Source organism: Microtus oregoni, unplaced genomic scaffold (genome assembly GCF_018167655.1).
Source record: "Microtus oregoni isolate MIOR12 unplaced genomic scaffold, Mior012 000011F_ref0000422, whole genome shotgun sequence".
Lineage (NCBI taxonomy): Eukaryota > Metazoa > Chordata > Mammalia > Rodentia > Cricetidae > Microtus > Microtus oregoni.
The window spans coordinates 10,362,744-10,389,389 of record NW_024543070.1 but is presented as its reverse complement, the minus strand read 5'-3'; the positions used below and the strand labels follow the sequence as shown (position 1 = coordinate 10,389,389).

The following is a 26,646-nucleotide window of genomic DNA, read 5'->3' as shown; positions in this document are numbered from 1 at the left end:
AAGTCCTAGATCCTAGTGATGAAAAGTCCTGTCTCCAAAGACAGAGCGGATGGATCCTGAGGAAGAACATTGAGGACTAATTTCTGGCCACCACACAAATCCACAAACTTTCACACACACACATACACAAATCAAACATTAAAAAACACCTCTTCTATGAAGATCCACTGGGTGAAGGAAACTATAAAAAAAAGAGAAAGCTAATTAAGCAAATCAGGCAAGGAGTAACAATAGGTCACCAGGACAAGAACTGAGGGTTTTACTGGCAATTAGATGATAACCAAATCTGTCTCTCATCTAGGCTCCCATTTGAATAGTGCATCAGGGGGCCAGATGATGTCAACAGACTTCCCAGCAGACTGGTTATCTCAGCACTCTACCCCTGGCAGGAGAACCTGTGCTCTGATGTATTTTTAGTGCTTTTCTACTTTGTTAATCCAGTCATCTGAAGAAGAGCCAACAGCCCGACTGTGCTGTGACCTCACTCCTCAGATTTATTCCTTAACAACTAGCAAGTTATTTAGTCACCTGGGAAGAATCTAGAAGGGGGCTAGGGTTCCCCCATTTTCAAACTCTCAGAGGTCACAGGGGCTTGTTATGCCAGCCAAGGTGAAAGCATGGGCTTCACTGTTGGTAGCAATCTTATAGTCAAGGGAGACAGATAAAGAAAAGGGTGCGATCAAGTCAGGTATGTACAATTTATCATTTTACCATCAGGGTGGAGGACGGGTAAAAAGCCAGAACTTATTCTGCTTTTTCTGAAGTATTGGGCTTTAACAAGATCAGGCCCACATCCTGCTAATGGTAAGCCTCCTGTTGTTGTTTGTTAGAAGTTCATGGTGGATAGAAGGTGAAATAACAAAAGAGGAATCAACCATTTTCATATCTTCGCATTTGGATTTAACGTCAGATATTTAATTTTATGTCAACTGCATCCAGCTTGCAAGGACAGATTTATCCCACACCAACTGTCCGCACATTTAAAGGCTGTAGCACACAGATAAAATTAGAATCAAGAGAGGATCATATTCCTCAGCAAGAATTCTGCTCTATGTCCCGCTGCTGCCCTGAGCCACAACTGTCAAACCAAATACCAGCATTATTGTTGTTTTTTTCTAGGACTTCCTAAATACATATAGTTTAGAAACTGATCATATCACCAAAAGATGCATGGGCCTTCGGCACATACACACAGATTTAAAGCTATGAATATAAACTTATTTCCAAAGTTATTCTCATCAAGGTAGGGGGAAGAGTAAGGTTTTAACAGAATTGGGAGAGAGTAAAGTCAACTATACAATAAATGCTACCACTTTGGGAAGGTGTTTTCCACTTCAGGAATTTTCTCAAATTTCCTGAAAGCAAAATAGATTGGGTATGGATAAAATGCAACTGTTTATTAGTTTCAGACAGTAAAGATCAAATGTCATCATCTTGCTGTTTTTTAGAAGGTGTGACAGTTTATTGCCCATTGAAAGGAAGAAAAAAAAGGGAATTTAATCTCAAATTTTGATTTAAGTACCTAGTTCAATGTACTCTATAAAATCATAGCTGTGGAGATGCATTGTTAATGTTCTATGTTGGCGATGGTCCAAGACAGGGAAGCATAAGTGACAGTAAATACAGCAGAGATGAGCAGCCTCCTCCACGAGGAAAAAGCATGCACCCTAACCAAAAGTAAGAAAACGTATAGTCACGTAGATGCTGAGAATGTAGCAATTGAGGAAAGGGCAGTTGGCCGTAACTATTGAAATGGAAAATGTGTTTATTTTCCTGTTATATCCATTATTATAGATAACACTTAATAATAAATCATACAAAGGTGTATCAAAGCTTTCCTGCTTAGGTTTGTTTCTAAAATCCCACCAATGTTTCAATGGGTAACAGACTAAGTCAACTATTATAAGTCATGTGAACATTCTATGCAGTTGAGATTTGCTGAGACCTTCATGTACTGTTTTCAAATGATTGCATATGAACTGTCATGTAAATTGAAAAATCCAAAGTATAGATATGTAGAGATATATACATATATCCCACTTATAGAAAAATTAATTTTATATACACAACTACTTGTGCAGATATATTTTCTAGAAATATATGCAGGAACTTGGGGGTTAGAATGAATCAAATTTCCTTTCTTTTTATACCTTTAGATTCTGAATTTCTAGAGGTTTTGCACTAAGGTTCTGACAACTCTTATTTTTTAAAGGTTGTTTCAACACTAATAAATTGATTCCAGTTCTCTGGAAAATTTGTCATTGTATGTGTAATACCCAAGTCCATAAAAACGTCTTTATTCATTTCAAAGTGCTTTTAGCATTGATTGAATTTTGTTAGAGTTCAATTTTCTGAAATGTCTCCAGTAATTTATTTTCAAGGTTATGATACAGATAGAATACAGTGTGGGGATGACTTTTCTGTCTCTTGCAAAATTGCCTTCAGATGCTAAAGGTTTGTTCATCTTTGCAACTAAGTGAATAATATGCTTTGAGACGATTTGCAACTATGTACTCAATCTTTTTTTCTGCTGTGTACCCGCTTGTTTAAATTTATCATGCCTTTAAGAAAGTCATGTGGCCAACCTTACTATGCTATGGACTTCCCATGTAATCAGCTTTTAGAAGTTGGATTGAATTTAAAGCTTTAATCTTAAACTATGACCCCTTTTTCTCTCATGATCCTTTTATGCCCTGAGCCAGAGAGGACAGAGGGAGGGAGAGGAAGAAGGAGGGAAGGTCTAATATTATTCTTTGAAAGCAGCAGGTTGAAAACAGCCTTGGAACGAAGAAATACCCATAATAAATGGTAGAAGCAACACGTGGATAAAGGTTGCTAACATCTGTTTATTGCTTTAAGTGCTATTCTGGGTCAGTATAGAGTCAAAAAAGTAACTGCCTCCCTTGTAAAACTCTGATAAAAGTTTTTATAATGATGATTTATTTTTTTATTTTGCGTACACTGGTGTTTTGCTTGTACATATGTCCGTGTCAGGGTGTCAGATCTTAAAGTTACAGACAGTTGTTAGCTGTCATGCAGGTGCTCGGAATTTCACCTGGGTCCCCTGGAAGAGCAGTCAGTGCTCTTAACCGACAGTCATCTCTTAAGCCCCCGGTCAAAGATTCTTGAAGACAAGAACTTCTGCATTCCTTGTCTAAACAGCTTCTAATCCTGTTCGATCATGAGGGTGGCTTTCTGTCCACATAAACAAGCGAGAAGTGGGCAGATCAGATCAGTTTGCTGATGGTTTAGATGACTCCACGAGTCAGACTCCTTCTTCAACATGGCATAGTCATGATGCAGTAGTTACTAATACAGTATGTAATGTGTATACTAATTAATAATACAGTATCTTTATACACTATATTAATAATTAGCAATGTAATATAAGTCACTATTTAAATATATTCAATTTTCACACTTATTTACTGATTGTGTGTGTGTGTGTGTGTGTGTGTGTGCATGGAGAGTTCAGAGGACAACTTGTGGTCTCTATGGATTCAGCTCAGGTGTCAGACTTGGCAGCAAGGGTCCTCACTCACTGAGCAATCTTACTACCCACTCACTTTCTTGGGCTAGCATTGAACTCACTCTGTAGCCTAGGCAGACACTTACTTGGTACCTAATCTGAAACTTTTAATCCATCTGCCCTATGCATGATGAGATAAATATCACCTAAGTACAGGTGCTTTCATACACTCTACCCCATACAGAAAGCTGCAATGATTCTTTAACTAGTGATGCCATTTAAATCCTTACCTTGGCATTCAAGACTCTTTGAGAGTTATCCTAGCCAACCCTTCCTGTTAAACCATTTACCACCATGTGGTTTCTTGAGCTCTGGAGATTCAATACATATTGTCAGATACACATACAGACACACACACACACACACACACACACACACACACACACACACACCAGTATCTCAAACTTGTGGCTCAAGCTGTCCCTGAGCTTACAAGGTCTGGATTAATAAAACTGGGTTAATAAACCACACCACACCTAGCTTCCTACCTCACAGTTTTTTCCAAATTTAAGACTTTGTTCATGCTATTTTTCAAAGTGTGGTCTATAGACCAGCAGAACAGCTTCTACTCCAGTTTTGAGAAATGGTGAAGACCTCAGTACCCACCCCAGATGTATTTTGAGTCTGCATTTTAACAAGACGTTCATGCTCACATAGATGTTCAATTTTGAGGCTTAGTGTAACAGTATAAAGCAGTGATTTTGACTTTACTATTTACTTCCCCATCAAATTTGCGGGTGCCTTCCCAGACACTCCTGTTCCACATAGGTCTTTGCGTAAGTCTTCTGCCCTAATTTCCTGGCATTCTGAGATGCTCTTGAACCCACAAGTGACCTACAAGCATGTCATTGTCCTATTTCACTACCCTACCCTGTACCTCGGTCCCTCAGCCTTTCAGTCGTTCAGCACTGCCGAGGTGGTACTGAGCTAAACTGGACTGTGCTAACAGGAGAGAGTTAGGGAAGGCTACAATGCCTCGTATCCTCTCAGCCAGTTCCTCCTCTCTCCACACTAGGCCTCAGGGCTTTCCTGAGAGCATGGTCAGCTATCCTCACATTCTGTAGCATGACGGCTGGATCCAGGTATAATTGATTCTCTGGCTTGCATAAACCTCTTGATTTCCTTATACACTCTCAGTGCTGCCTCTCCAGGCCTTGTCTGTGGTTCTTCGAGACTCTGACCCACAGCTATTTCATATCCAAAACCTAGAGTCAAAAATCTCCTCATGTGTCTCCACCATATTTGACAAAGAGCTTTTTACACACTGCCGCTTCAGTTCATCTCAACACCACATCAGTTCCATATCTATGCAATAATCAGATAACCCAGTCAGAGGAAAGTTTCTCATCTTCCCTTATATATGTAAAGGCTATTGGTAGGCATATCCATGTGGAACCCTATGAGCTAGCTTCTACATTCAAAGGTAATTAAAAACTTTGGGCTTCTTTCAATGCGTAGGCCTATTTTCCCACCTGCTAAGAAGATCTTCCCCAAAACTAAGATTTGCTACAGGGACAAAGAGGGTGTCCCAGGGAGCAAATGGTAAGAGCTCGCTGCTCTAAAAGTAGATGATGATGACTTTATTGATGTCTTTGCCATACACAGTGTGGCTTTAGGAAATTATTTTAACCTCTCTAAGCTTGTTTGCTTATTTGTTAAATAAGAATAATAGTTATACCTCTGTGGTGAAGGACATTGTGTATACAAGGTAATTAGAGCAATGTCTTGATGATTCACATCCTTCTACAGCTATTCAACATCAAACTTGAAAAGGAGCATTGGGCATGGTCCTTTTCTTTAATTTGCAAAGCCTGTTTAATGCCATGGCTTCACCTCTTTAGTAATCTGCATTTACACCGCTCTGGCACTCACGACAGTAACGTGACACCTTAACGAGACTACATGGTCTTAGCTGTCCCTGTGCACAGAGTATTCATCGTGTGTGTGTGTGTGTGTGTGTGTGTGTGGTGTATGTATTCATCGTGTGTGTGTGTGTGTGTGTGTGAGGTGTGTGTGGTGTGCGTATGTGGTGTGTGTATGTGGTGTGTGTGTGTGTGTGTGTGTGTGTGTGTAGTGTATGAATGGGTATGTTGTATGTGTGTGTGTCCTGTCTGTCTGTCTGTCTACCTGTCTATCCCTAGGGCAAACAGAAATGGAACAGCCTGTTAAAAACTGAACATGACTTTATAATATGAAAACTTACATACTGAAATCAATAGCATTTCTTTTAGAAAGTCATTCTCTGTAGAAGGACATGTGAGCATAGGTGAGTTTTCCAACATCTCTTGTCTTCAGAATTCTAGTCCATAGAATGAAACTGATAATAATACTTTATTACTGATATAGACTTTTTACAAAGATTGAGAAACTAAAAATATTATTTTCTGAGTTACAAAACGTCATTCTCTTTTAGTTATAGATAAAATCAAAGGACATAGAAATTTTAAATATCAAAGTGTCTTCTATAAGATGTAAAGACATTAAAAGGGATCTTACTTCCCCATTTTAGAGAGAGATTTTTTTAAAATCCTTTTGCTATGATTTAATTTTTTCATATGTTATGTTTTGAGTATAATCTTTCCCCTCTGTAGATGACGGTTGCTTGCTCGTTCCCAGCTGCCAGAACCAAAATAATCACACAGAAACTGTATTAATTACAACACTGCTTGTCCTCTTAGCTCAGGCTTCTTATTAACTAACTCTTACATCTTGAATTAAACCATTCTTATTATTTTCTATTTTACCAGTAAAGTTTCAGGGTGTGTCTGTCTCCTTGGTAGCTACATGGCGTCTCCCTGACTCTACCTACTCTCTTTCTACATCTCTGTTCAGATATCTTGACTGGCTTTACTCTGTTAAGCCATTAGCCGAAAGCAGCTTCTGTATTAACTAACGGCAATAAAACATATTCACAGCATACAGAGGGGAAGCCCATATCACTCCTCCCCAGGTACTCCTAGCTCTTCCTCACCTCTCTACCCCACCAAGTTCATGCTCTTTCTCTTTCCCTTCCTCCCTCAGTGCAGAAAAAAGAAAAAACAGCAAAAGACAAAAAAAATACTAAAACAGGTATTTTTAAAAAGCACACTAAGTAACACAAAATTCCTTTTGTGTTGGCCCATTGCTCTTAGACATGCACTTTGTCCTGAAATGTCATTGGTATACCCAATGTTACTACACTGAAGAAAACTGATCTTCCCTTTCCTAGCAGGTATCACTCATGAATAGCTTTTTGGTTAGGTGTGGGACTTTGTGTCTATTTTCGCTTCTCCACATGGGCATCTTTCCTGGCTTGAACTTATGCAGGTCTTGTGTACTATAATGGTTTCTGAGAGTTCATATGTACATCTGTCCTGTTGTATCTGAAAGAGGCTTTTTTTTTTAGGTTCACCCACCATCTCTCGCTCTTAGAAGCTCTCTGCCTCCTCTTCTGCATAGATCTATAAGCTTTGATGGGAGGGGTTTGATGAAGACATCATTTAAGACTGAGTGCTCCAAAATTTCTTGCTCTCTGCACATTGTCCAGATGTGGTTCTCTGTGCTAATCACCATCTACTGCAGGAGGAAGCGTCTCTGCTGAGAGCTGAGTGATGGTCATTTCATTGCTATGTTCTTTAGTAGAATAATAATAGTGAGTGCCCATGACCTATCCCATCACAGGTTCTTGGCCACTTTAGTGGTGTCAGGTGTAGGTTCCATCTCATGAGCTGGCCAAAAACCAATTTTTTTTTTTGGTTTTTCGAGACAGGGTTTCTCTGTGGCTTTGGAGCCTGTCCTGGAACTAGCTCTGTAGACCAGGCTGGTCTCGAACTCACAGAGATCCGCCTGCCTCTGCCTCCCAAGTGCTGGGATTAAAGGCGTGCGCCACCACCAAAAACCAATTTTTAAAGAAAAAAATGGTTGTTATCCCCATAATAATTGTGCCACTATTGCTCTTGTATGTCTTGTAGGTAGCAGAGTTTGTAGCTCATTTGAATGATGATGAATCTTCTTCTACATAGTGGTGTAGGCAGGTCTTCTTTCTATGTGTTGCTATCGTTGGTTAAATAAAGAGACTGCCTTGGACTTTTGATCGGGTAGAAAATTAGGTGGGTGGACTAGACAGAACAGGATTTCGGGAGGAAGAGGCAGTGTGGCAGATGCCATGGCTCTCCTCTCTAAGACAGACACTGGTTACACTCATGCTGGTAAGCCACAGTCAAGTGGCGATACAGATTATTAGAAATGGGTTAAACTAATATGTGAGAGTTAGCCAATAATGGGCCAGGCAGTGTTTAAATGAATACAGTTTCTGTGTAATTATTTCGGGTGTAAACTAGCCGGATGGGTTGGAACAAGAGACCCTCACTCCTCATTGCTACAGTATAGCATATGAAGTACATTCTAGAACAGTGAATGCTAGCTAGTAAGGATAAAGCTCCTAGCTGATCATGAACTTGGTGTTTCCATGCTTGGTGGCATAAATAAGTGGGGACTTCAGCAATATGCCTTTACCCTCAGGTTGGTTGTAGAGAGAAATTAATTTCCTGTGATGTTTGCAAGGAGGTTATCTAGGGGACCTCTTTGGCTAACAACTCAACAAAATGTGGCCCATTCCCATTACCTAGTCCTGGACACTGACACTCACATACCAGTGTTTGCAGGTATTGTCAAGATGAATACTGTGTCCTCAGGGACAGCTAAGACTACACAAGTCTTATTAGGGTATCATGTTACCATCATGAGTACTGGAGCTAAGTATGAGGTTGTAGTTGTGAGCGTAAGATGTGTGGTTGGGGTTTTCTCTCTCATTATATAGTTACTCATTTAATTTCTTTTCATATATGTATATTTTTTGGAAGCTTCTATAGTTAGTAAGTTCCATATGATTTTCTAGAGGGTCTAGTATTATTTACCCCTCCCCATAGTTAGAGGCAGCTTTTCCACTTCTGGATACTACCACAGAGTGATGTCATCTGAGTTATATAGCCATTCCCCTTTAAACAGAAGTGGAGAGACAAGCCACAATCATGAAGGAACTCACATTTTTATTTGAAGATAAAATTCAATCAGCATATTAGAACAAGCAAATAAGTTTTAAGGTGATCATGAGCAAGTGTTGGTTTAGAGTCATATATTTAAAGAATTAGAATCCTGTGGGGAGTAGGGAATTCCATGAAGAAAGCAGACCAAGGTACAGGTAAGCATACAAGACACAAAGTTAGATGGTTTTGGAGGCTAAGAGAATGGCTCAATGAGCCTGATTTCAAACTGTGCATACCCACTTAAAAGATGAACAAGAGAGCAGATATCCATAACCCCAGTATCAGGAGACAGTGACAGATGAATCTGAGATGCTTGCTAGCCATCCAATCTAGCCAAAAACATAATCTCTGGGTTCAGTGAGAAAGCATGACTCAAAAAACATAAAGGGATAGAGATAGAAGGAGACAGGCAATATCCTGCCCAGGTACAACATAAACAGGTACCCACAGGTACAAGTGCTCACATCCCTACATATCTGTATCAATACACACAGAGTGGGGGGGAGTAAAATAAATAAATGAAAGTAATAAAAAAATATTTAATTTTTACAAAAATAATGTCTTTATTATTTCAAGGACAGTATGCTTTTGCCTCTCAGCAGCCTTGCTCCTGACACTTCTCAGGGGCTCGGTCATTTCAGGCACTGGACACTGAAACTCTGAAAGTACTGCTCAATGCTTTCCTGAAGCCTGGGCCTCTGCCATCACCACCACCACAGCCACACCCCCTTTATTCTCAAAAACAGTATTCCATTAGGTGAAGTGGCTCATGTCCATGATCTGATCTTTGAGGAAGCTGAGAGAAGAGGGTAGCTACAAGTTTGAAGCCAACTTGACCTATACAATAAAACTTTGAAGCAAAAGGAGGAGGTGAGAGGATGAGGTGGTTTGAATGAAAACTGTCTCCGGTCTTTGAACATCTGGTTCCCAGGTGGAGGGATTGTTCACAAAAATGTTGCAACCTTCTTGAAGGAAGTACATGTCTGGAAGTGGGTTTTGAGAGTTCATACCCTTGCCCTACTTCCAGTTTGCTGTCTCTGCTTTATCTTTGCAGTTGATACTGTGATCATTCAACTTTCAACTATAGCCACCTGCAGCCAGGCGTCCCCCACTGTGAGGGAGTCTCCCTCTGGAACCATAAACAAACATAAATACTTCCTTCCATAAGTTTCTTTGGATCTTGTTTGATCACAGCAACATAGAAAGATAGTCAAAACAGAGAAGGGCAGCAGCAGCGATGATGTACATCTTCAGTCCTAGTCTTAGCTGTATTTGAAAGTTCCCTAGCAAAACAAAGTGAGAAACTGTTTACCATTCTATTCCAAAAAAGTTGTCTTTGAATTGAATTCAAAATCCACTGTACCGGTGGAAATAAACTTTTGAATAATCTACCAAACAGTGTTTCAGTCTTGAATGTAGATTTGCTATGTTAAATTGTTCTAAATTATTTCTCTTTCTGAAAAGAGAATGATGGAGGAAAGAGGCAGAGGTGGACATAAAGGCCACGAGGTAAAGAAGCAAGAGATCTGAAGAATAAAAATTAAATCTATTGTTCCTAGAAAATCATCTTACTAACCAGGAAAAAGAGAAGGATGTACCTTGAGGATTCTTGTGTATCAAAATATCAGTCTTTTTTTTTAAGCATTGTCATTAAAATATTCAGCTTGAGCTAAGAGTGTGGTTCAATGGTAGAGCACTTCATCCTTAAAGTACTGGATTCAACCCAAAGTAACACATACACATGCACACACACGCACACACATGCACACACACATGCACATACACATGCACACACACACAGGTGGGGGAAGAGAGAAAAGAAAAAAGAGAAAAAAGAAAATAAGCACATAAATAAATTAAAAAACAAAAGCATATATGACATCATTTTTCAAAACATATTTATCAAAGTATTATTTCTTTATGGACACTTCAAATTAATTATCTGAAAAAGTCATAGAGAACAAATTAGAATAGCATGCTAAATTTCTCCATCAAATTAAATGAACAAGACTTAAAAATAATATACAAACCTTAGTTTATTGTATAAATTCAAAGTGTTCCTAGTCATCTGACATTTTAAAACATAAAATATTATACCTTACTAACTCTACTTCTCTTTCTCTTATTTTTCCCTGGTGGAGCTTTTATCAGCTTCTTCCACTACTTACTTCCAAGTAGATATCATGTTGTATTTTTTCAAAACCCTGCACCTGTACATTATCTATGAAGCTAGTGTCAGCAGGCATCCTAGCCACTCAGACAATACGTAAGGGCATCAGCATTGTTCATTTGTATTATGTCCATGTATCTTTTCATCGTTCCAGGGTAAGACTGCCAAGATGTTGGCTCTTCATTTGGTGGAGTCTAATTTTGTTCTCTTTATAAAGAGCTAGGATTACACTAAGCAAAGGTTACCATTTACGTGAGACATGAAGCCTGCTGTCATAACTCATCGCTGAGGTAAAATTCCTGGCTATTTATTCTCTCAAGGACATCCCTAGTGCTATCTAGAATCAGAGCCACATTTCAAGGCTGGTTACATGTATTGCCCACTTAACCTCTCAATCCACATTTTTGTTTTGATATTGTAGAGAATTCTTTTCTTTCCTTTCAAAACCCTCCTTTTCTATTCCCAAAGGAAAATCCATGGGAATCCAATAAAATAGCCAACAGAGAGAGACTAATGCTCTAATAAGGGGAGCATTCCTTTAGAAATGACTCATTTGCATGCTCAATTTTGTTCTGTCACTCACTCAAGTGAGCACTGAAAGAGCCATTACTGTAAACAAGTAACATTTTAAATGCTTACGTAAGCTCCTTATCTTCCAGACTTCTGCATTATGGGTGGTACTCAAGGCTGATTCTTTCTGCTTTGGCCACCAAACATCTTTTTTTCTTAATTCTCTGTCAAGTTTCAACAGATGTAATAATTCTAAGGATGAGAGAAAATATCCCCAGACCCTAAAAACGTTATGTTATTTATTGATCTTGTTTGGTATTGGCAGCCCTGAGAATTGAACTCAGAGCCTCCGTCATACTGGATAAATATTTTACTGCTGAAATTTGGCTTCAGACCACCTTCCACTGCTCTTTGTTTTCACCCAGGGTCTCTCTAAGCTACACGGATGACCTCGAAATCACTGTTTAGCCCAGGCTGGTCTTGAACTTGTGGTCCTCAGCCTTCCAAGAAATTGGTATTACAGATTTGCACCACCAGACCTGACTCTATAAAGAAAATAAAATGTTTTAAAAGAAAAAATGTGGGGCCTAGAAGAAACCTTAGGAAGAATTTCATTCCTACTTGTTATGGGACATGAGGAAATTGAGCCCCCAAAGTCCTACTACATGGCAGACCTAATACAATAGTTTAGATAGCCTTTGAGTTGAGTGAGTGGTCTCTACCTGTGGTGGCCTGAATAAGATGTCCCCAGTAGTCCCAGACAAATTCTTGGTCCCCAGTTGGTGGCACCACTTTTGGAGGTTTAGGAAGAGTAGTCATGTTAGAATGAAGTATGTCACTAGAAGTGGACTTTGATATTTTAAAGGGAGGCGCCATTCTGAATTTGCTTTCTTTGCATTCTCCTTGTGGTTCAAGATGTGAGACCTTAGCTACTCCTGGTACCATGACTTGGTTGCTACAATTTCCTGCCATTACGGACTCTTGCCCCTGCAGAATGGTAAACTGAAATACACTCATTCTTCTATAAGCTGTCATGGTCAAGGTGCTTTACCATAGCAATAGAAAAATAAATGATATACTTCCTATACTACTTGTCTCCCCCTACCTGTGCTGGGTGACTTTGTGTACATCAACACAATCCAAGCTCCTTTGGAAAGATGGAACCTCAACTGAGAAATGCCTTCACCTGCTTGGTCTGCCGGCAAGCCTGTTGTGCACTTCCCTGATTGATGGTTGATGTGGGACAAGCTCACCGTGGGTGAGCTGCCCCTCAACTTGTGGTCCTGAGTGCTATAAACAAACAAACAAAAGAAAAAACAGGCTGAGCCATCCATGAGGACCAAGCCAGTAAGCAGCATTCCTCTGTGGCCTCTGCTTCAGTTCCTGCTTCCAAGTTTCTGCCTTAAGTTCTTTCCATAACTACCCTCAGTTTTAAGCTAATATAAAGTTGCTTTTGGTCATGGTGTTTTATCACAGCAATAGAAACCCTAACTTGGACAGTATCTTATCCATTTCCACATGCTCTTCAGATACAGTTTAACTGAGCAGCAGACATAAGTAAGTCTCAGATATTGATGGTATCAGCTATCACCATCTCTTGTCAATGATTTGGTGACTGGGCACAGTACAGGAAGTACTGTCTGGTCTTCACACCATGGATTAGATGATCGCATCTGCCACTTGGTGCCTTGTGATTTAATTCTGATTGTTCTTTCTCAGAACAGTTAGCATCCGGAATGTTAGGGAACCCCAGTTTGACCACCCTTTATGAAGATTATATTTGTTTTCTATTCTTTTCCTTTTTCTCATGGAAAATGATCACAGACAAAACCTGAATCCCACTCAGCACTAACACTTGTTTTGCTGGAATTTTCCAACTTCTGCTTTGAGGTACACCAGGGAGCGTGGAGGAAATTTTAGCCTCTTACACTAGCTGACCTTCTATTTATTTAGAAGGTGTGTTTCTTCCAAGAAGTTCCAGAATTTTCCTACACACCCTTCCCCTTAATCCTCCTCTTCCCACGAGGGGAAGCACAGCTTTTCTATCTTCCTGCCATCACCAGTTTCTCTAATGTTTACAGGGTTTCTCTCCAGAGTTCACCCCTTAGAGACGAGACTCTGGCAGCTCCAAAGGTTCTCAGCTGATTAATTAACCAGGCAAAGTCGTGTCCTCGGTGGTATTTATTATTAGTCCCCGTGTGCCTGCCACAACCCTAGGAACAAGGGGTACAGCACAGAATAATGCAAACGAGCACTGATGGAGGAAGGTCATTGGCTAATAAAGGAACTGCCTTGGCCCATTTTATTGGTTAGAGGATAGGTGGGAGGAGTAAACAGAACAGAACGCTGGGAGGAAGAGGAAGTGAAGTCAGTCTTGACCGCTCTCCTCTTTGGAGCAGACGCCTGAGAGAGACGCCATGCCCTGCTCCCAGGATGAAGCTCCGACCCAGGATGGACATAGGCTAGAATCTCCCCGGTAAGCGCACCTTGGGGTGCTACATACAGATGATTAGAAATGGGCTAAATTAATATGTGAGAATTAGCCTAGAAGAGAATGGGCCAAGCAGTGTTTAAAAGAATACAGTGTCTGTGTAATTATTTCGGGGCATAAGCTAGCCGGCCAGGCAGCTGGGGTGCCAGGGACGCAGCCCCGCCACCCCTATTACTACAGAGCACTCTGATCTCCTGCTCCTTACGACACCATAAACGGGTCATTCTATGAGCCAGTGAATTCAGAAACACCAATAGTCTTTATCCTGGTGAAAGAGGGAAGGTACCCGCATATCAAATTTGAATGGTTTATGCATACCATTTGATGCAGACCTGCAGGAATGGCACTTAAAGACAGATCTGAATTCTAACCTCAACTCTTCCAATGTGCACCTTAAAGGCTTTTAAAGAAAAACAAACAAACAAAACAAAACAAAACAAAAAAAATCCACAAATTACATAAAGGCATTGGATGGTGAGATTGGGAGACTCTTACATACATTTAGTACTAATGATGAAACACTAACATAAAAGGTTTTCGAGTGGGAACTAATTTTTTTCATTCAGGCATTGTAGTATTAAGTAATTTTTCAGGCTTAGATTTTTCTAGAATAGTTAAATTTTCAAAATCTCTGTTTTATAAACCAATGGCTTCTTAGAAATGACAATTTATTATTATTCGGGCTAATTTACATCTTTCTGTGTAACTATTCTACCTGAATAACATAAGATCTGCATGAGACCATGGGACCCAAGTGTTGCTTTGGGGACATAAATCACCACAGATACAATTGTGGTTTTATTGTAGTTGTTTTGGTTTAGTTATTTTTAAGGATCAGGTTCCAGTTTGGGGAGAGCCTAACTCTCATCTCTGTGAAACTGATGGCTTTAAAATGAGTTCTAAACTATCAAGCATCCAACACAGAGGGAAATGTGGCCACTGTTAAAATCCCCAGTGTCTGTGCAAACGTTTGATCTTTGATCATAGAAGCCCAATGATTCCTTGCCTTGATGACTGAGATACATTTCTCTGGAATCATCATTGAGATAATATGAACACTGTTGTCATCTATGCTCTAAAGGTCGTGATCTCCCTAAAATTTATATGTTGGAACCTCATACTCAGCATAATGATATAAAGAGGTATGGCCTTTGAGGAGTGATTAAGTCATGAGACTTCCTCATGAATGGGATTACTGGCAGTACTGGCTAGTCTTGCGTCAACCTGACACAAGATAGAATTATCGGTGGGGCAGGGGTGGGGGTGGAGGAGGTCAACTGAAAAAGTCCCTCCATGAGATCAGGCTGTAGGTAAGCCTGGAGGACATTTTCTTAATTAGTGATTGATAGGGAAGGACCCAACCCATTGTGGGTGAAGTCATCTATGGGATGGTGGTCCTGGGCTCTATAAGAAAGCAGGCTGAGGAAGCCATGAGCAGCAAGCCAGTAAGCAGTATCCATCCACGGCCTCTGCATCAGCTCCTGCCTCTGGGTTCCTGCCCTGTTTTACTTCCTGTCCTGACTTCCTTCAGTGATGAACAGTGATGTGGAGGTGTAAGCCAAATAAACCCTTCCCTCCCTGAGTTGCTTTGGTCATGGTGTTTCATCAGAGCATCACTGTCTGAGACAGTGTCCTTACAGAAGAGACTCAAGAGAGGGTCCTCATCCATCTGCCAACAGCATCACTAAGATGGTGTCCTTATAGAAGAGACTCAAGAGAGGGTCCTCATCCATCTGCCAACAGCATCACTAAAATGGTGTCCTTATAGAAGAGACTCAAGAGAGTGTCCTCATCCATCTGCCAACAGCATCACTAAGATGGTGTCCTTATAGAAGAGACTCAAGAGAGGGTCCTCAGCCATCTGCCAAGTGAAGACACAGCATCCAAAAGGCATCATTTATCTACCCAGGAATGTTTACCATGCTCCAAGCTCATGATATCTTGATCTTTAACCTCTCAGCTGCCAGAATTGTGAGCAATTAAATCCTATCATTTATGAAGTACAAAGCCTACAGTACGTTATCATAGTAAGCCCAACTGGTTAAAACAGCACCCTTCCTCAAAGCAGGCAGAGCAACGCGCTTCAGTAAGTTTCCTATTATAATTATAATAAAGGCTGGAGACCAAAACATACATTCACAGACACTAATCTATGCCATCTGTCTAAATCTGTTGCTATGAAATAATACACGAGCATGGGAAATTTATAAAGAAAGGAGGTTTATTTAGGCCCAGAGTTTGGGAAGCGAGAAGTTCAAGACTGGAGTGGCTACTTATGGCAAAGACCTCATGCTGCTACACAGCTTGGAATATGTTAGAAGGGAAATTAAGGATGTGCAAGAGAGACAAAAATCCAAAGGCAGTCTTCCTTTGGGGAAGTTTGCAGTAATTAATCTAATCCTGTAGAAATTGATCGAGCCCTGTGAGAAAGGCATTCATCCCTCTTAGAGACCCACCTTTTATCCCCACCACACTAGTGAACAAATTCCAACTTGGGCTTTGTGTTCTATTCAAATTTTTCTAAAGCGTTGTTTTGGAGAAATGAATCTCAACATCTTCTAGGTACGAGTGCTATGACTGTGTAAATGCAAGCATCTGGATTTTAAATACTGAAAGTGTTTCACTCTAAGTGAAGAAACCAGCTGTTCTAGACTAACAAGCTGTATGTAACTAACTGGTTGGTCGCACAATAAATACACTTGAATTAAATTTCATTAAATCTCCATCATACTGACACAAAAATATTTTGGTTTTCTTTCTCGTGGGTTCCCAGGGAAGGTAAGTAGAGCAAGTTTTAGACTTGGGATGTGCTCCAGTAATGTCACGGTATACACAGGATCACATGTGGGTGTCTATTTATCACAACAAGATACAGGAGAAACTCCACCTAAGAAACAAACTAACAGAGGAAAAAAATCCCAAGAGTTCTTAGAGGAACTTTTGAAGCAATTGTTTAGCTTGTAAATTATTTCCTCTGGACAATTTAAGCAACTAGAGAAAAAGGGAAATTTAAGTGAAGCCACTAGAAGACACAATATATCAATAATTGTTTTAAAAGGAAGAGGACGGCAAAAGAATTGCTGCCCAAATCTAGAGTAAAAGTTTAAAGATGAGAAAGCATTCTGCATTCAGATGGACACAGCGAGGGTTTTTCAAGCCACCTTCAACCTGCCTCCAAATAAAACCAAGCACAGTTTGATTCTGTTTCCTGCACAAGATAAAGAAGAAAATTACTAAAGTCTCTCTTTCTGTCAACTCCCCAGCTAGTGAAAAGACCGTCATCAGCTGACCAAGTTGATCTACATTTGTTCAACCACTGAGCATTGACTCCAATGGAAAGGTTTCATTGTTAAGTCCTCTGGGAGGGTCACAGTAATGGAGACTTAGGCCCCAATAAGAAAAAATAAATATCACTGGAAAATGTGCATGAGACAAGCCTCCCACTGCATAACATTGGAAAGAAATTCCATTGGTCTCTGAAATAAATAACTGCATGGTAGCTCTGTGGCTAGAATGTGTGCCATACCAGGACAGACAGAATATTCCAACTATCCAAAGAATGAACTCACTTTTAATTCCAAAAGGCAGGAAGTCTTCTATTTTTGGAAACTTAATAATCCAACGAGAACAACTGTATAGGGAAAGACAATGTTTTACTCAGGAAAATTAAGAAGCTTTTTAAACTTTGACTATGTAGTCTTTTTTTTTTTTTTTGGTTTTTGATTTTTGAAGACAGGGTTTCTCTGTGTATCTTTGGAGCCTGTCCTGGAACTTGCTCTGTAGACCAGGCTGGTCTTGCGCTCACATAGATCTGCCTGACTCTGCCTCCGCCTCCTGAGTTCTGGGATTAAAGGCCTATACTAACTAATTAAAGACTGTCTGGCGAACTACGTAGTCTTTAAATACTTACCAGTACCTGAGTGTGGGTATTAATAACATAGATAGTAGTACCTCATACTCTTTTATTCTTTAATCAAATGCAGAATCCCTGCTGTAGCTTGCTGCGATGCACATGCATAGCAGCCCCTGATTCACCAAGGTAGCCTATTCACACTGCACCATAGAGGTTGGGTTTTATAGATTGAAACATAGACTTTATAAAAGAGTGTGTAGAAGGAACTGGGAAGAAAGAAAGTCCTCCGAAGAGTGCTACCAATTGATCCATGTGAAAACCAAGCTAAGAAAAGGTGAAGGGTTTGCTCAGTGTTGCCAAGCAACTCTTGGTTATTATTTTCTTCACATGAATTTCTGTGGCCATCCTCCACCTCTGGGAAACAGTATTTAACTTGCACTCAAAATTCCATCAGCTTCTTCTGTCTATAGGCGATTGTGTATGTATAGGCTTACGTAACAACCAGAGATGGACGCCTCCCTAGCAACTTACTGAAAAGAGTTGGATACAATCATTTTGGTCACACACCGCTTGAGCTGAACCTTCTCTGGATTTTACCTCCTGGTTGTCAGACTCACTGGAAGTAGAACCACAGCCAAAAGAAGCCATGTCATTAGCATAAGGGACATTGCTACTGCTTCTGGAAGCTTGATTTCAGCAGATGCTATCTGGCACGCTTGTCTAGTCTCCCACAAGTTCCTTCTACTGCATTTCATTCCTGTAAAATGTACATATGAGCAGCACATCTCAGGCAGTCACAGGGTCCTATGGTTGCTTTATCAGATCCACTACTCCTTCTCTCTCAATTCCTATCCTACTCCCTTCCCAAATTCATATACTATCCTTTTTTAAAAGCCCACTGCATCCACTCAGTACTGCCTGTATGGATATGGAGATAGGACCATCTGTTGGAGTATGAGGATGAGAGCCTGTGGATTGCTTCCAGACTAATGTGGTTTGATGAACCAAGAACCCCTGAAAAGTCACCATGAACACCCCCCAAAAAATTACTTTGCCCAAAAAAAAGCAGGAAGAAGTTTGGAGAGAACTATAGCCAAGTTCCCTAAATGATTTTTTTTATAAATATTTGTTTACATTTAAAGGGGAATATGCTATAGAGATTTGCATTGGCATGGATCTTGGTTTATTGATACAAATTTAAGATCAATTTTGTGAGACATACATATATATATATATATATCTGCTCTTGATTGATGTTTACACAGCTTATTTTAAAATGTAATGCATAATTAAAAATATAGATTAATAATTATCTATAATAGTCAAACTTGTAGTCATGTTAGACAGGTTTTCTAGATGTACAGAGATATATTTCAGATGAATAGTTATTCTTCAAACCTTTCAAAGACTACAGAATATGGCACTTAAATTATTTTAAGAACTTGGGACTTTTCATGACAATGAGACATATCTGCTCCTGGCAGCACCAATCTGTTTCAAGAGGATGATGGGCACCAAAGAAGCTCCTTATAGTGTTGGTTAGCCATTTGGTCAAGAAACTGCTCTTGCCTGGACTGCGTGATGAACTGGACATGCAGAACCCACAGAGAAATGACTGCTGAACTTGCCTAAAGGTGAGACAATCCTTTGGGGTTCCTGCTTCATGAAAGGCTCTGCTAGATATTCTGCAAGACATGGAAAAATGTGACTGACAAACTGCCAATATAGGTGAAGCCGTCTTTGAAATTCCTGCTTCGTGGAAAATCTGCTGGATACTATGGCCCTGTAAGCTGAAGATGGATGCTTCAATGATACAAAAGAACTTTGAGTGACTGTCCAGGCAGTAAGATATCTCTGTCAATTCTAGAGTTTTGGAAGTTGCTTACAATGCACTTCCTGCTTACTTAGGTAATATTATATCTTTCTGGAGTCTTTGATGGAGTTAAGAATAGATAGTTATAATTATCGTTTTCGTTAGCTATGATAAAAGATAACATAGAAATAAATATTGTAACTGTAATTCTTGCTTGATACTTGTCTTGTTATATGTAATTTTACTATGTTAAAGTTGAAACCTTCCTTTTTATTTAAACAAAAAAGAGGAGGTAATGTGGGATTCCCTCTGTATGCTGTGAATATGATTGGTTAATGAATAAAGAATCTGCCTTGGCCTGTGATAGGATAAAATAGAGCTAGGCAGGGAAAACTAAACTGAAAACTGGGAGAAAGAAGAGAGAGTTAGCAAGACACCATGGATCTGCCAGAGGAGAAAGACACAAGCTGTCAGCTGTAACCTTGCCATTAGGCCACAAGCCTCATAGTAAAATATAAAATAATGGAAATGGGTTAAATAAAGATATGAGTGCTAGCCCATAAGACGCTACAGTTAATAGGCCAAGCAGTGATTTAATTAATAGAGTTTCTGTGTAGTTATTTCGGGCCTGAGCAGCCAGGAACAAACATGTGACTCTCGTGTGTGTGTGTGTGTGTGTGTGTGTGTGTGTGTTTTAACAGGTCTTGCTTATTGCCTCACTCAAATAATCTTCATGCCTCAATCACTCAAGTGACTTAAATTGCAGGAACATTCCATGGCACTGAGCTAAGTGGAAATTTAGTAACTCTGAAAAGAAAAGTTTATTTTTATTAATTTAATTATCCAAATTACTTTTAATGGGTGTTTCACATATCAACAAAAAGAAATATGAAATAAACTTACTTCTTAGGAGTAAATAAAAAATAAATTGGAAGCATAACTTTTTAAATATTTTCTTAAATAATTTTCCTGTAAGATAATAACTGTGAGAGGGTAACACATATGATCTAAGATCTACCTTATGTGAAACTTTACACTTTTTAAACAGTTCTTCATTTAATCTTGATTTTTCTGATGGTGCTATAATCTCTCTTCTATTCTGTTCGAGTCTATTGTCTCACTCTATTCTACTTTGAGACAAAATCTCATAAAGCCAAGGATGGCCTCCAATTCATACACAGTTGAACTGGTGATCCTACTGCCCACTTCCCAAGAGCTATGATTACAGACGTGTAACACCACACTCAATTTACAGAATTTAACCCAGGGCTTCCACATATTGCTAAAACACTTTACTATAGTCTGCTGAGCCCTAGGCCCTACTATTCTTATTTTCTAACTCAAAAATGCAAAAGCCTTGTTCAAGGTAACAGAGTTAGTAGAATATATCCACACCACATTTAGGCAGTAATGTCTCTTACACAAAGGATATGCTATTTATTTTTAAAAATGTGTTTGAGAATCTTGAGAAATTGGCCAGTGGTTAAGAGAACATGCAATCTTGTAGAAGAACCAAGTTTGGTTCCAGGCATTTATGATAGACAGCTTACAACCACCTGTAACTCCAGCTCCAGGGGAATCTGGTGACTCTGACCTCTGCAAGCACCTGAACTTACATGTACATACTTACATGGAGACTTACATACATACACATGTATAGCATAACTCCTATACCTAAGGTTCTGGGGGGAATCACTGAAGAGATGTGATGGAGGAAGGTCATTGGCTAATAAAGGAACTGCCCTGGCCCATTTTATTGGTTAGAGGATAGGTGGGAGGAGTAAACAGAACAAAATGCTGGGAGGAAGAGGAAGTGAGCTCAGAGTCTTGACAGCTCTCCTCCCTGGAGCCGACGCCTGAGAGAGACGCCATGCCCCGCTCCCGGCATGAAGACCCAGGATGGACTAGGCTAGAATCTTCCCGGTAAGACCGGTTCTCACAGATTATTAGAGATGGGTTGATCGGGATGTGAGAATTAGCCAGTAAGGGCTAGGGCTAAAGGGCCAAGCAGTGATTAAAAGAATACAGTGTCTGTGTAATTATTTTGGGCATAAGCTAGCCGAGCAGGCGGCCGGGGTGCTGGGAACGCAGCCCCGCCACTCTTATTACTTCATATGGCACCCACGTGGACAACTGCTTCCACATAAAGCCTGAGACAGCTTGGGAAGTAATTCTAGAACAAAATGAAAGCATTGTGCCTGGTTTCTTGGTAGCAGCAATTTCTCGGTTCTACTCTGCTTGCTAGAGGCAAGCAAGCACCTCATCTAAGAGAGGCTTCCTGACTCAGCTTTAGCTGCAAAGCCTGCAGCTCATTAAGAGGTCCTGCCACGAAACACTTAAACGGTGTTGACGAAAAGCTGAACACATGCTTTTCGGTTTTCAGCCGTAGCAGGAAAAAAGCTGCGCCATTTAAAAATGCCGGCTTTCTGGGCCATCCTGCCAGGGCAAACTCTGACTGTTTGAGGCAGGAGGGCCGGCTACCGAGAGAGAGGACTTGAGTGTTGTCTGTTGTAGCTCACTTGCTGGCAGGGACCTTGAAATGCCATACAGTTGTTGCAGTAAACATGGCTACAGCCTGTATATCCGCCATGAGGCTAGAAAGCTAAGGAATGGACTGGATCTGGCTGGCAAAGCCACGCCTTTAATCCTACTGATATTGCTTGGTAAATTAAAGACTCATGTGGTCAGAAAAAGAGAGATATACAGTAAAGAGATTCAAAGACAAAGAAAATTTTTAAATGGTTTACAGTGCGTTAAAAATATATGCAGACTAAAAGTTGAAGTTCTTAAAGTAAAAAACAAAAAAAAAGGAAGAGAGTTGTTGTGTGTGGTAGCACACGCCTTTAATCCCAGTGCCTAGAAGGCAGAGACTAACAGATCTCTGTGAGTTCAAGGTGTAGTAGCAAACACCTTTAATCCTGAATGCCTGGGAGGCAGAGACAGGCGGATCTCTGAGAGTTCAAAGACAGCCTGGTCTACAGAGTTACTTCAGGTCAAAGATACAGATAACCTGTCTCAAAAAGCAAAGAGTTAAAAGTAAAAATAAACAAAATAGAGGTTAAAACAAAGCTGCACAAAGATGGAAAATACACAGAGAATCTTGATACTGTATGCTATTATGCTCTCTTTAAATTATTTAAATGCTGAGGAAGGAGCAACAGATGCTAAAAGATATTTGTTTATAAATGCTGCTGAACTAATCCAACATAAATATCTTGAATTTGGATCTAAGGATATGATACTTTGGAAAAGAGTTTCTTATTTTGTTTTCACAGAGGATGAGACGCTGTTCATTTCTTCTATTCCGATTTGGTATGATGGACCACGCCCTCCTGAAGGGTTGGTGTAAACATCTTCAGAAAATTGCTTTGCTCAACTGCCAACTGAGAAGAAACTAGCACACAGGTTATACCATGAAAGACCTAATTAACGACGCCCCCATTCAGCAGGAAGCAGTTTGGAGAGAAAAAACTGCGCCCATGTTCCCAAATATGGTTTATAAACGTTCTTTTACATTTAAAGGGGGATATGATATAGATATGAATAATTTGCATTAGTATAGATTTTGCTTTATTGATAGAGATTTAAGGTCAATTTTGTTATATGTATAAGTGTTTCTGATTTTGATTAAGGTATTGTGATTGTGTAGTTCATTTAAATATGTACTGTATAATTAAGAAATATAGGTTGTTAATGGATAATCATTGATAATAGTAAAGGTTGTAGTCATGTTAGTTAGATTTTCTAGATATATAGAGATATATTTTAGATAGACATTCTTCATGTCTTTCAAAGATTACAGAATAGGACATTTAATGTTTTAATAACTGAGGACTTTTCATGACAATGAGACACTCTGCTCCTGGCAGCACCAATCTACTTCAAGAGGAAGATGGGCATCAAAGAGGTACCTTATGGAGTTTGATAGCCATTTGGGCAAGAAACTGCTCTTGCCTGGACTATTGCATGAACTGGACACAGAGAACCCGCAGAGAGAGGACTACTGAACTTGCCTAAGGTGAGATGATCTTTCGGGGTTCCTGATTCATGAAAGAGTCTGCGAGACATGCTGCAGGACACAACAGATAGTGACTGAACTGACTTTGAATTTTCCTGCTTTATGGAAATGTCTGCTGGATACCATGGGCCTGAAGGCTGAAGATGGATGCCCCAACGGTACAAAAGAACTTTGGGTGACTGTCCAGGCAGCGAGATGTCTCTGTCATTTCTAGAGTTTTAAAAGTTGCTTTTTTCTTGTTTGCTTAGGTAGTATTGTATCTTTCTGGAGTCTTTGATGGAGTTAAGAATAGTTAGTTATAGTTATAGTTTTCCTTAGTTATGATAAAGATTATTGTAACTTATACTTGATAACTGTTTTGTTATATGTAATTTTGCTATGTTAAAGCCTTTTTTTTTTGTTTAAACCGAAAAAGGGGAAATGATGGAGGAAGGTCATTGGCTAATAAAGGAACTGCCCTGGCCCATTTTATTGGTTAGAGGATAGGTGGGAGGAGTAAACAGAACAAAATGCTGGGAGGAAGAGGAAGTGAGCTCAGAGTCTCGACAGCTCTCCTCCCTGGAGCAGATGCCTGAGAGAGACGCCATGCTCCTGGCTCCTGGGCAGACGCACGCTATGAAGCTCCGACCCAGGATGGACTAGGCTAGAATCTCCCCGGTAAGCGCACCTTGGGGTGCTACACACAGATGATTAGAAATGGGCTAAATTAATATGTGAGAATTAGCCTAGAAGAGAATGGGCCAAGCAGTGTTTAAATGAATACAGTTTCCGTGTAATTATTTCGGGGCATAAGCTAGCCGAGCAGGCAGCCGGGGTGCTGGGGACGCAGTCCCACCGCCACTCTTATTACTTCAGAGATGGTCTAAGGATTTTAAGAGCCAGAGATTAATGGACCTGGCACTGTATGTGCCTAAAAATGTCCCTGTATATTCTGTAAATCAGTTCTAACTGCTGCTTTAATGAGGATATATAAATCTCCAGAAAGAACCTTCATCTATATTTCTAGGTTGGTCTCTAGGGCTCAGCTAGTTTCTGAGATCTCCAAGTAGGCAAAGAGTACCTTCCTCTATGAATAAACGTGCCTCATAGAGTCCTGGATGAATGGATGTGTGGGGCATAACTGATGCTGATGTTTTTTAATAAACAAAAATTTACTTATATTCTATATCCTTGTTTCTCTACTAGACTTTCTGGGATGATTATCAATACTGGTTTTTAAAGCTTTTCTTCATGGGTATACATCTTTAATGTAAACCTTTTGTGTTTTAAAAATCTTGAAATTATAATATCTTTCATGAGAATGTGCCATCCTTAATGATAAAATCATTTGTTGAAAAAAAACTACTGAGTAAAATTCTTGAAAAGCTAATACATTTTTCGATGAGTTTTCCTGTTCTTTCCTTATAAATATTCAAATCTAGTTTGACACCCACAGTACAGTCTGTTATGTTATTCCCCATATTGAGTCTATGAGCAGCTATTTGGTTTAAGCTGGTAACCCAGGTATTGTTTACATGCTGTAGCCATCAAAGCTTAGAGTGTAAGCATCCTGTCTAAGGCTGTACTACAAGTGCGTGGTAGAGTGGATTACCATTCAGGTCTCCAAAATATGTGGTTAAAGAAAGGTTAATGTGTCTACAAAGTTGTTGAGGATTACAAATTAATGCTGTCATTATTACTCATTAATTACACACTCATAGGACCCATAATTCCTTCCTACTTGAGAATATAAGATGGAACTGAAGAATGCCAGAGTTGACAGCTCAAGTCACAAGTGTTATTTACAAATTCCTTCTCACTATATGTCCACACAGAACTTCAATAACCATCGTGACATGTGACCTGATACTATTTTCTTTAACCCTTACTCTCCTTTCTCCTTTTATCCTCAATGTGACATTTTTTTTTTCTTAGTTGATAGAACAGGAGTGAGCTTCATCAGACACTCAGTTCAGCCATTAGAAGGAACTCTCAGGACCATTTTTAGCTTCTTTCCATTTCAAAATCAACTATGCCTATATATGACAAGGGTGGAGGCAAGGGATAGTTAAATAGCTATTCTTCCTCTAGGAATGATAGGACAAGGAATTTCCCGAACCTGTGGCAGGTAAATTTAAGTGAGATACTGGGATGTAAGTACATTTTGTGAGGCACAAGGATGATTGTGTGGGGAAAGACATGTGAAAAACCCTTTTTTGTAGATCAGATGAAATAAGGTTCACCCCCCACCCCTGGCATCTTAATGATTTTTTTTGGTATAAAAATTCCAACATTCTTGTCAAACAAGCCACCATTCAAATAGATACAAATGTGAGGAGGCTGAAAACATTCAAAAGAGTAAACCTTTGGTTAGAGGCAGGAAAACAAGTTCATAATTGGTTATTAATAAAATCCTTAACTCCTGCAGATGGTATCAGAAAGGAAGACTGACCTACTATTTTAATCAGGGTTTCTATTGCAGTAACGAAACACCATGACCAAAAGCAAATTGAGAAATAAAGGGTTTGTTTTGCTTACTCTTCCATATCACAGCTCGGCACTGAAGGCAGTCAGAGCAGGTATTCACACAGGGAGGAACTCAGAAGTAGGTGCTGATGCAAGAATCTTGGAGCAGTACCACTTACTGACTTGCTCCTATGTCTTGCTCAGCCTGATTTATTTTTACATCCAGGACCACCAGCCTAAAGAATGTCACTACCCACAGTGCTCTGGGCACTGTCCCATCCATCACTAATTTATAAAATACCCCCACATGCTTGCTTGCAGACAGATCTTACAGAGGCATTTTCTCAATTGAGGTTCCCTCCTCTCAGATGACTCTAGCTTGTGTCGAGTTGGCATAAAACTAGTCAATATATTTACCCTTTCTAAATTATCCCTTGATCCTCTAGTGTAGGATGAATTTTTTTGCCTTAAGTCATAGATGTTATTACATGTAGCTCATCTTACAACCTCCTAGCCACAACAACAGGTGAAGCTCAATGAACAGAGGATACATAGGACTAAAATTCTTTCTCAACTATAATACTCAACTATAAGCTACTCTGTCGAAACTAGGTATATAGAGGGTCTCTCCTTGCCATCTTCTGTACTTAGCTGGTAAGATATATCTCAGACTTTAACTTTGTGACACCTCAGTTTTTATGGCTCCCCTTCCTTGTCCAAATCAATTTTTCCTCAGGCGAAGTCAAATATCAACCACTGACAACTGATCTCTTGCAGATAATACTGTATATTC

At 39.8% G+C, this 26,646-nt stretch overlaps 1 protein-coding gene across 2 annotated transcripts in view; it reads left to right on the top strand.

Moving 5' to 3' along the window:
• The first annotated feature begins 459 nt into the window (after positions 1-459).
• The window catches only part of LOC121453509 (myotilin), a 45,139-nt gene continuing 18,952 nt past the window's right edge, over positions 460-26,646 (top strand). For both annotated transcript variants that reach the window (XM_041660352.1, XM_041660351.1), the window contains exon 1: positions 460-688. The gene's annotated coding sequence lies outside the window, so the exon portion shown is untranslated. The remainder of the gene's footprint in view (positions 689-26,646) is intronic.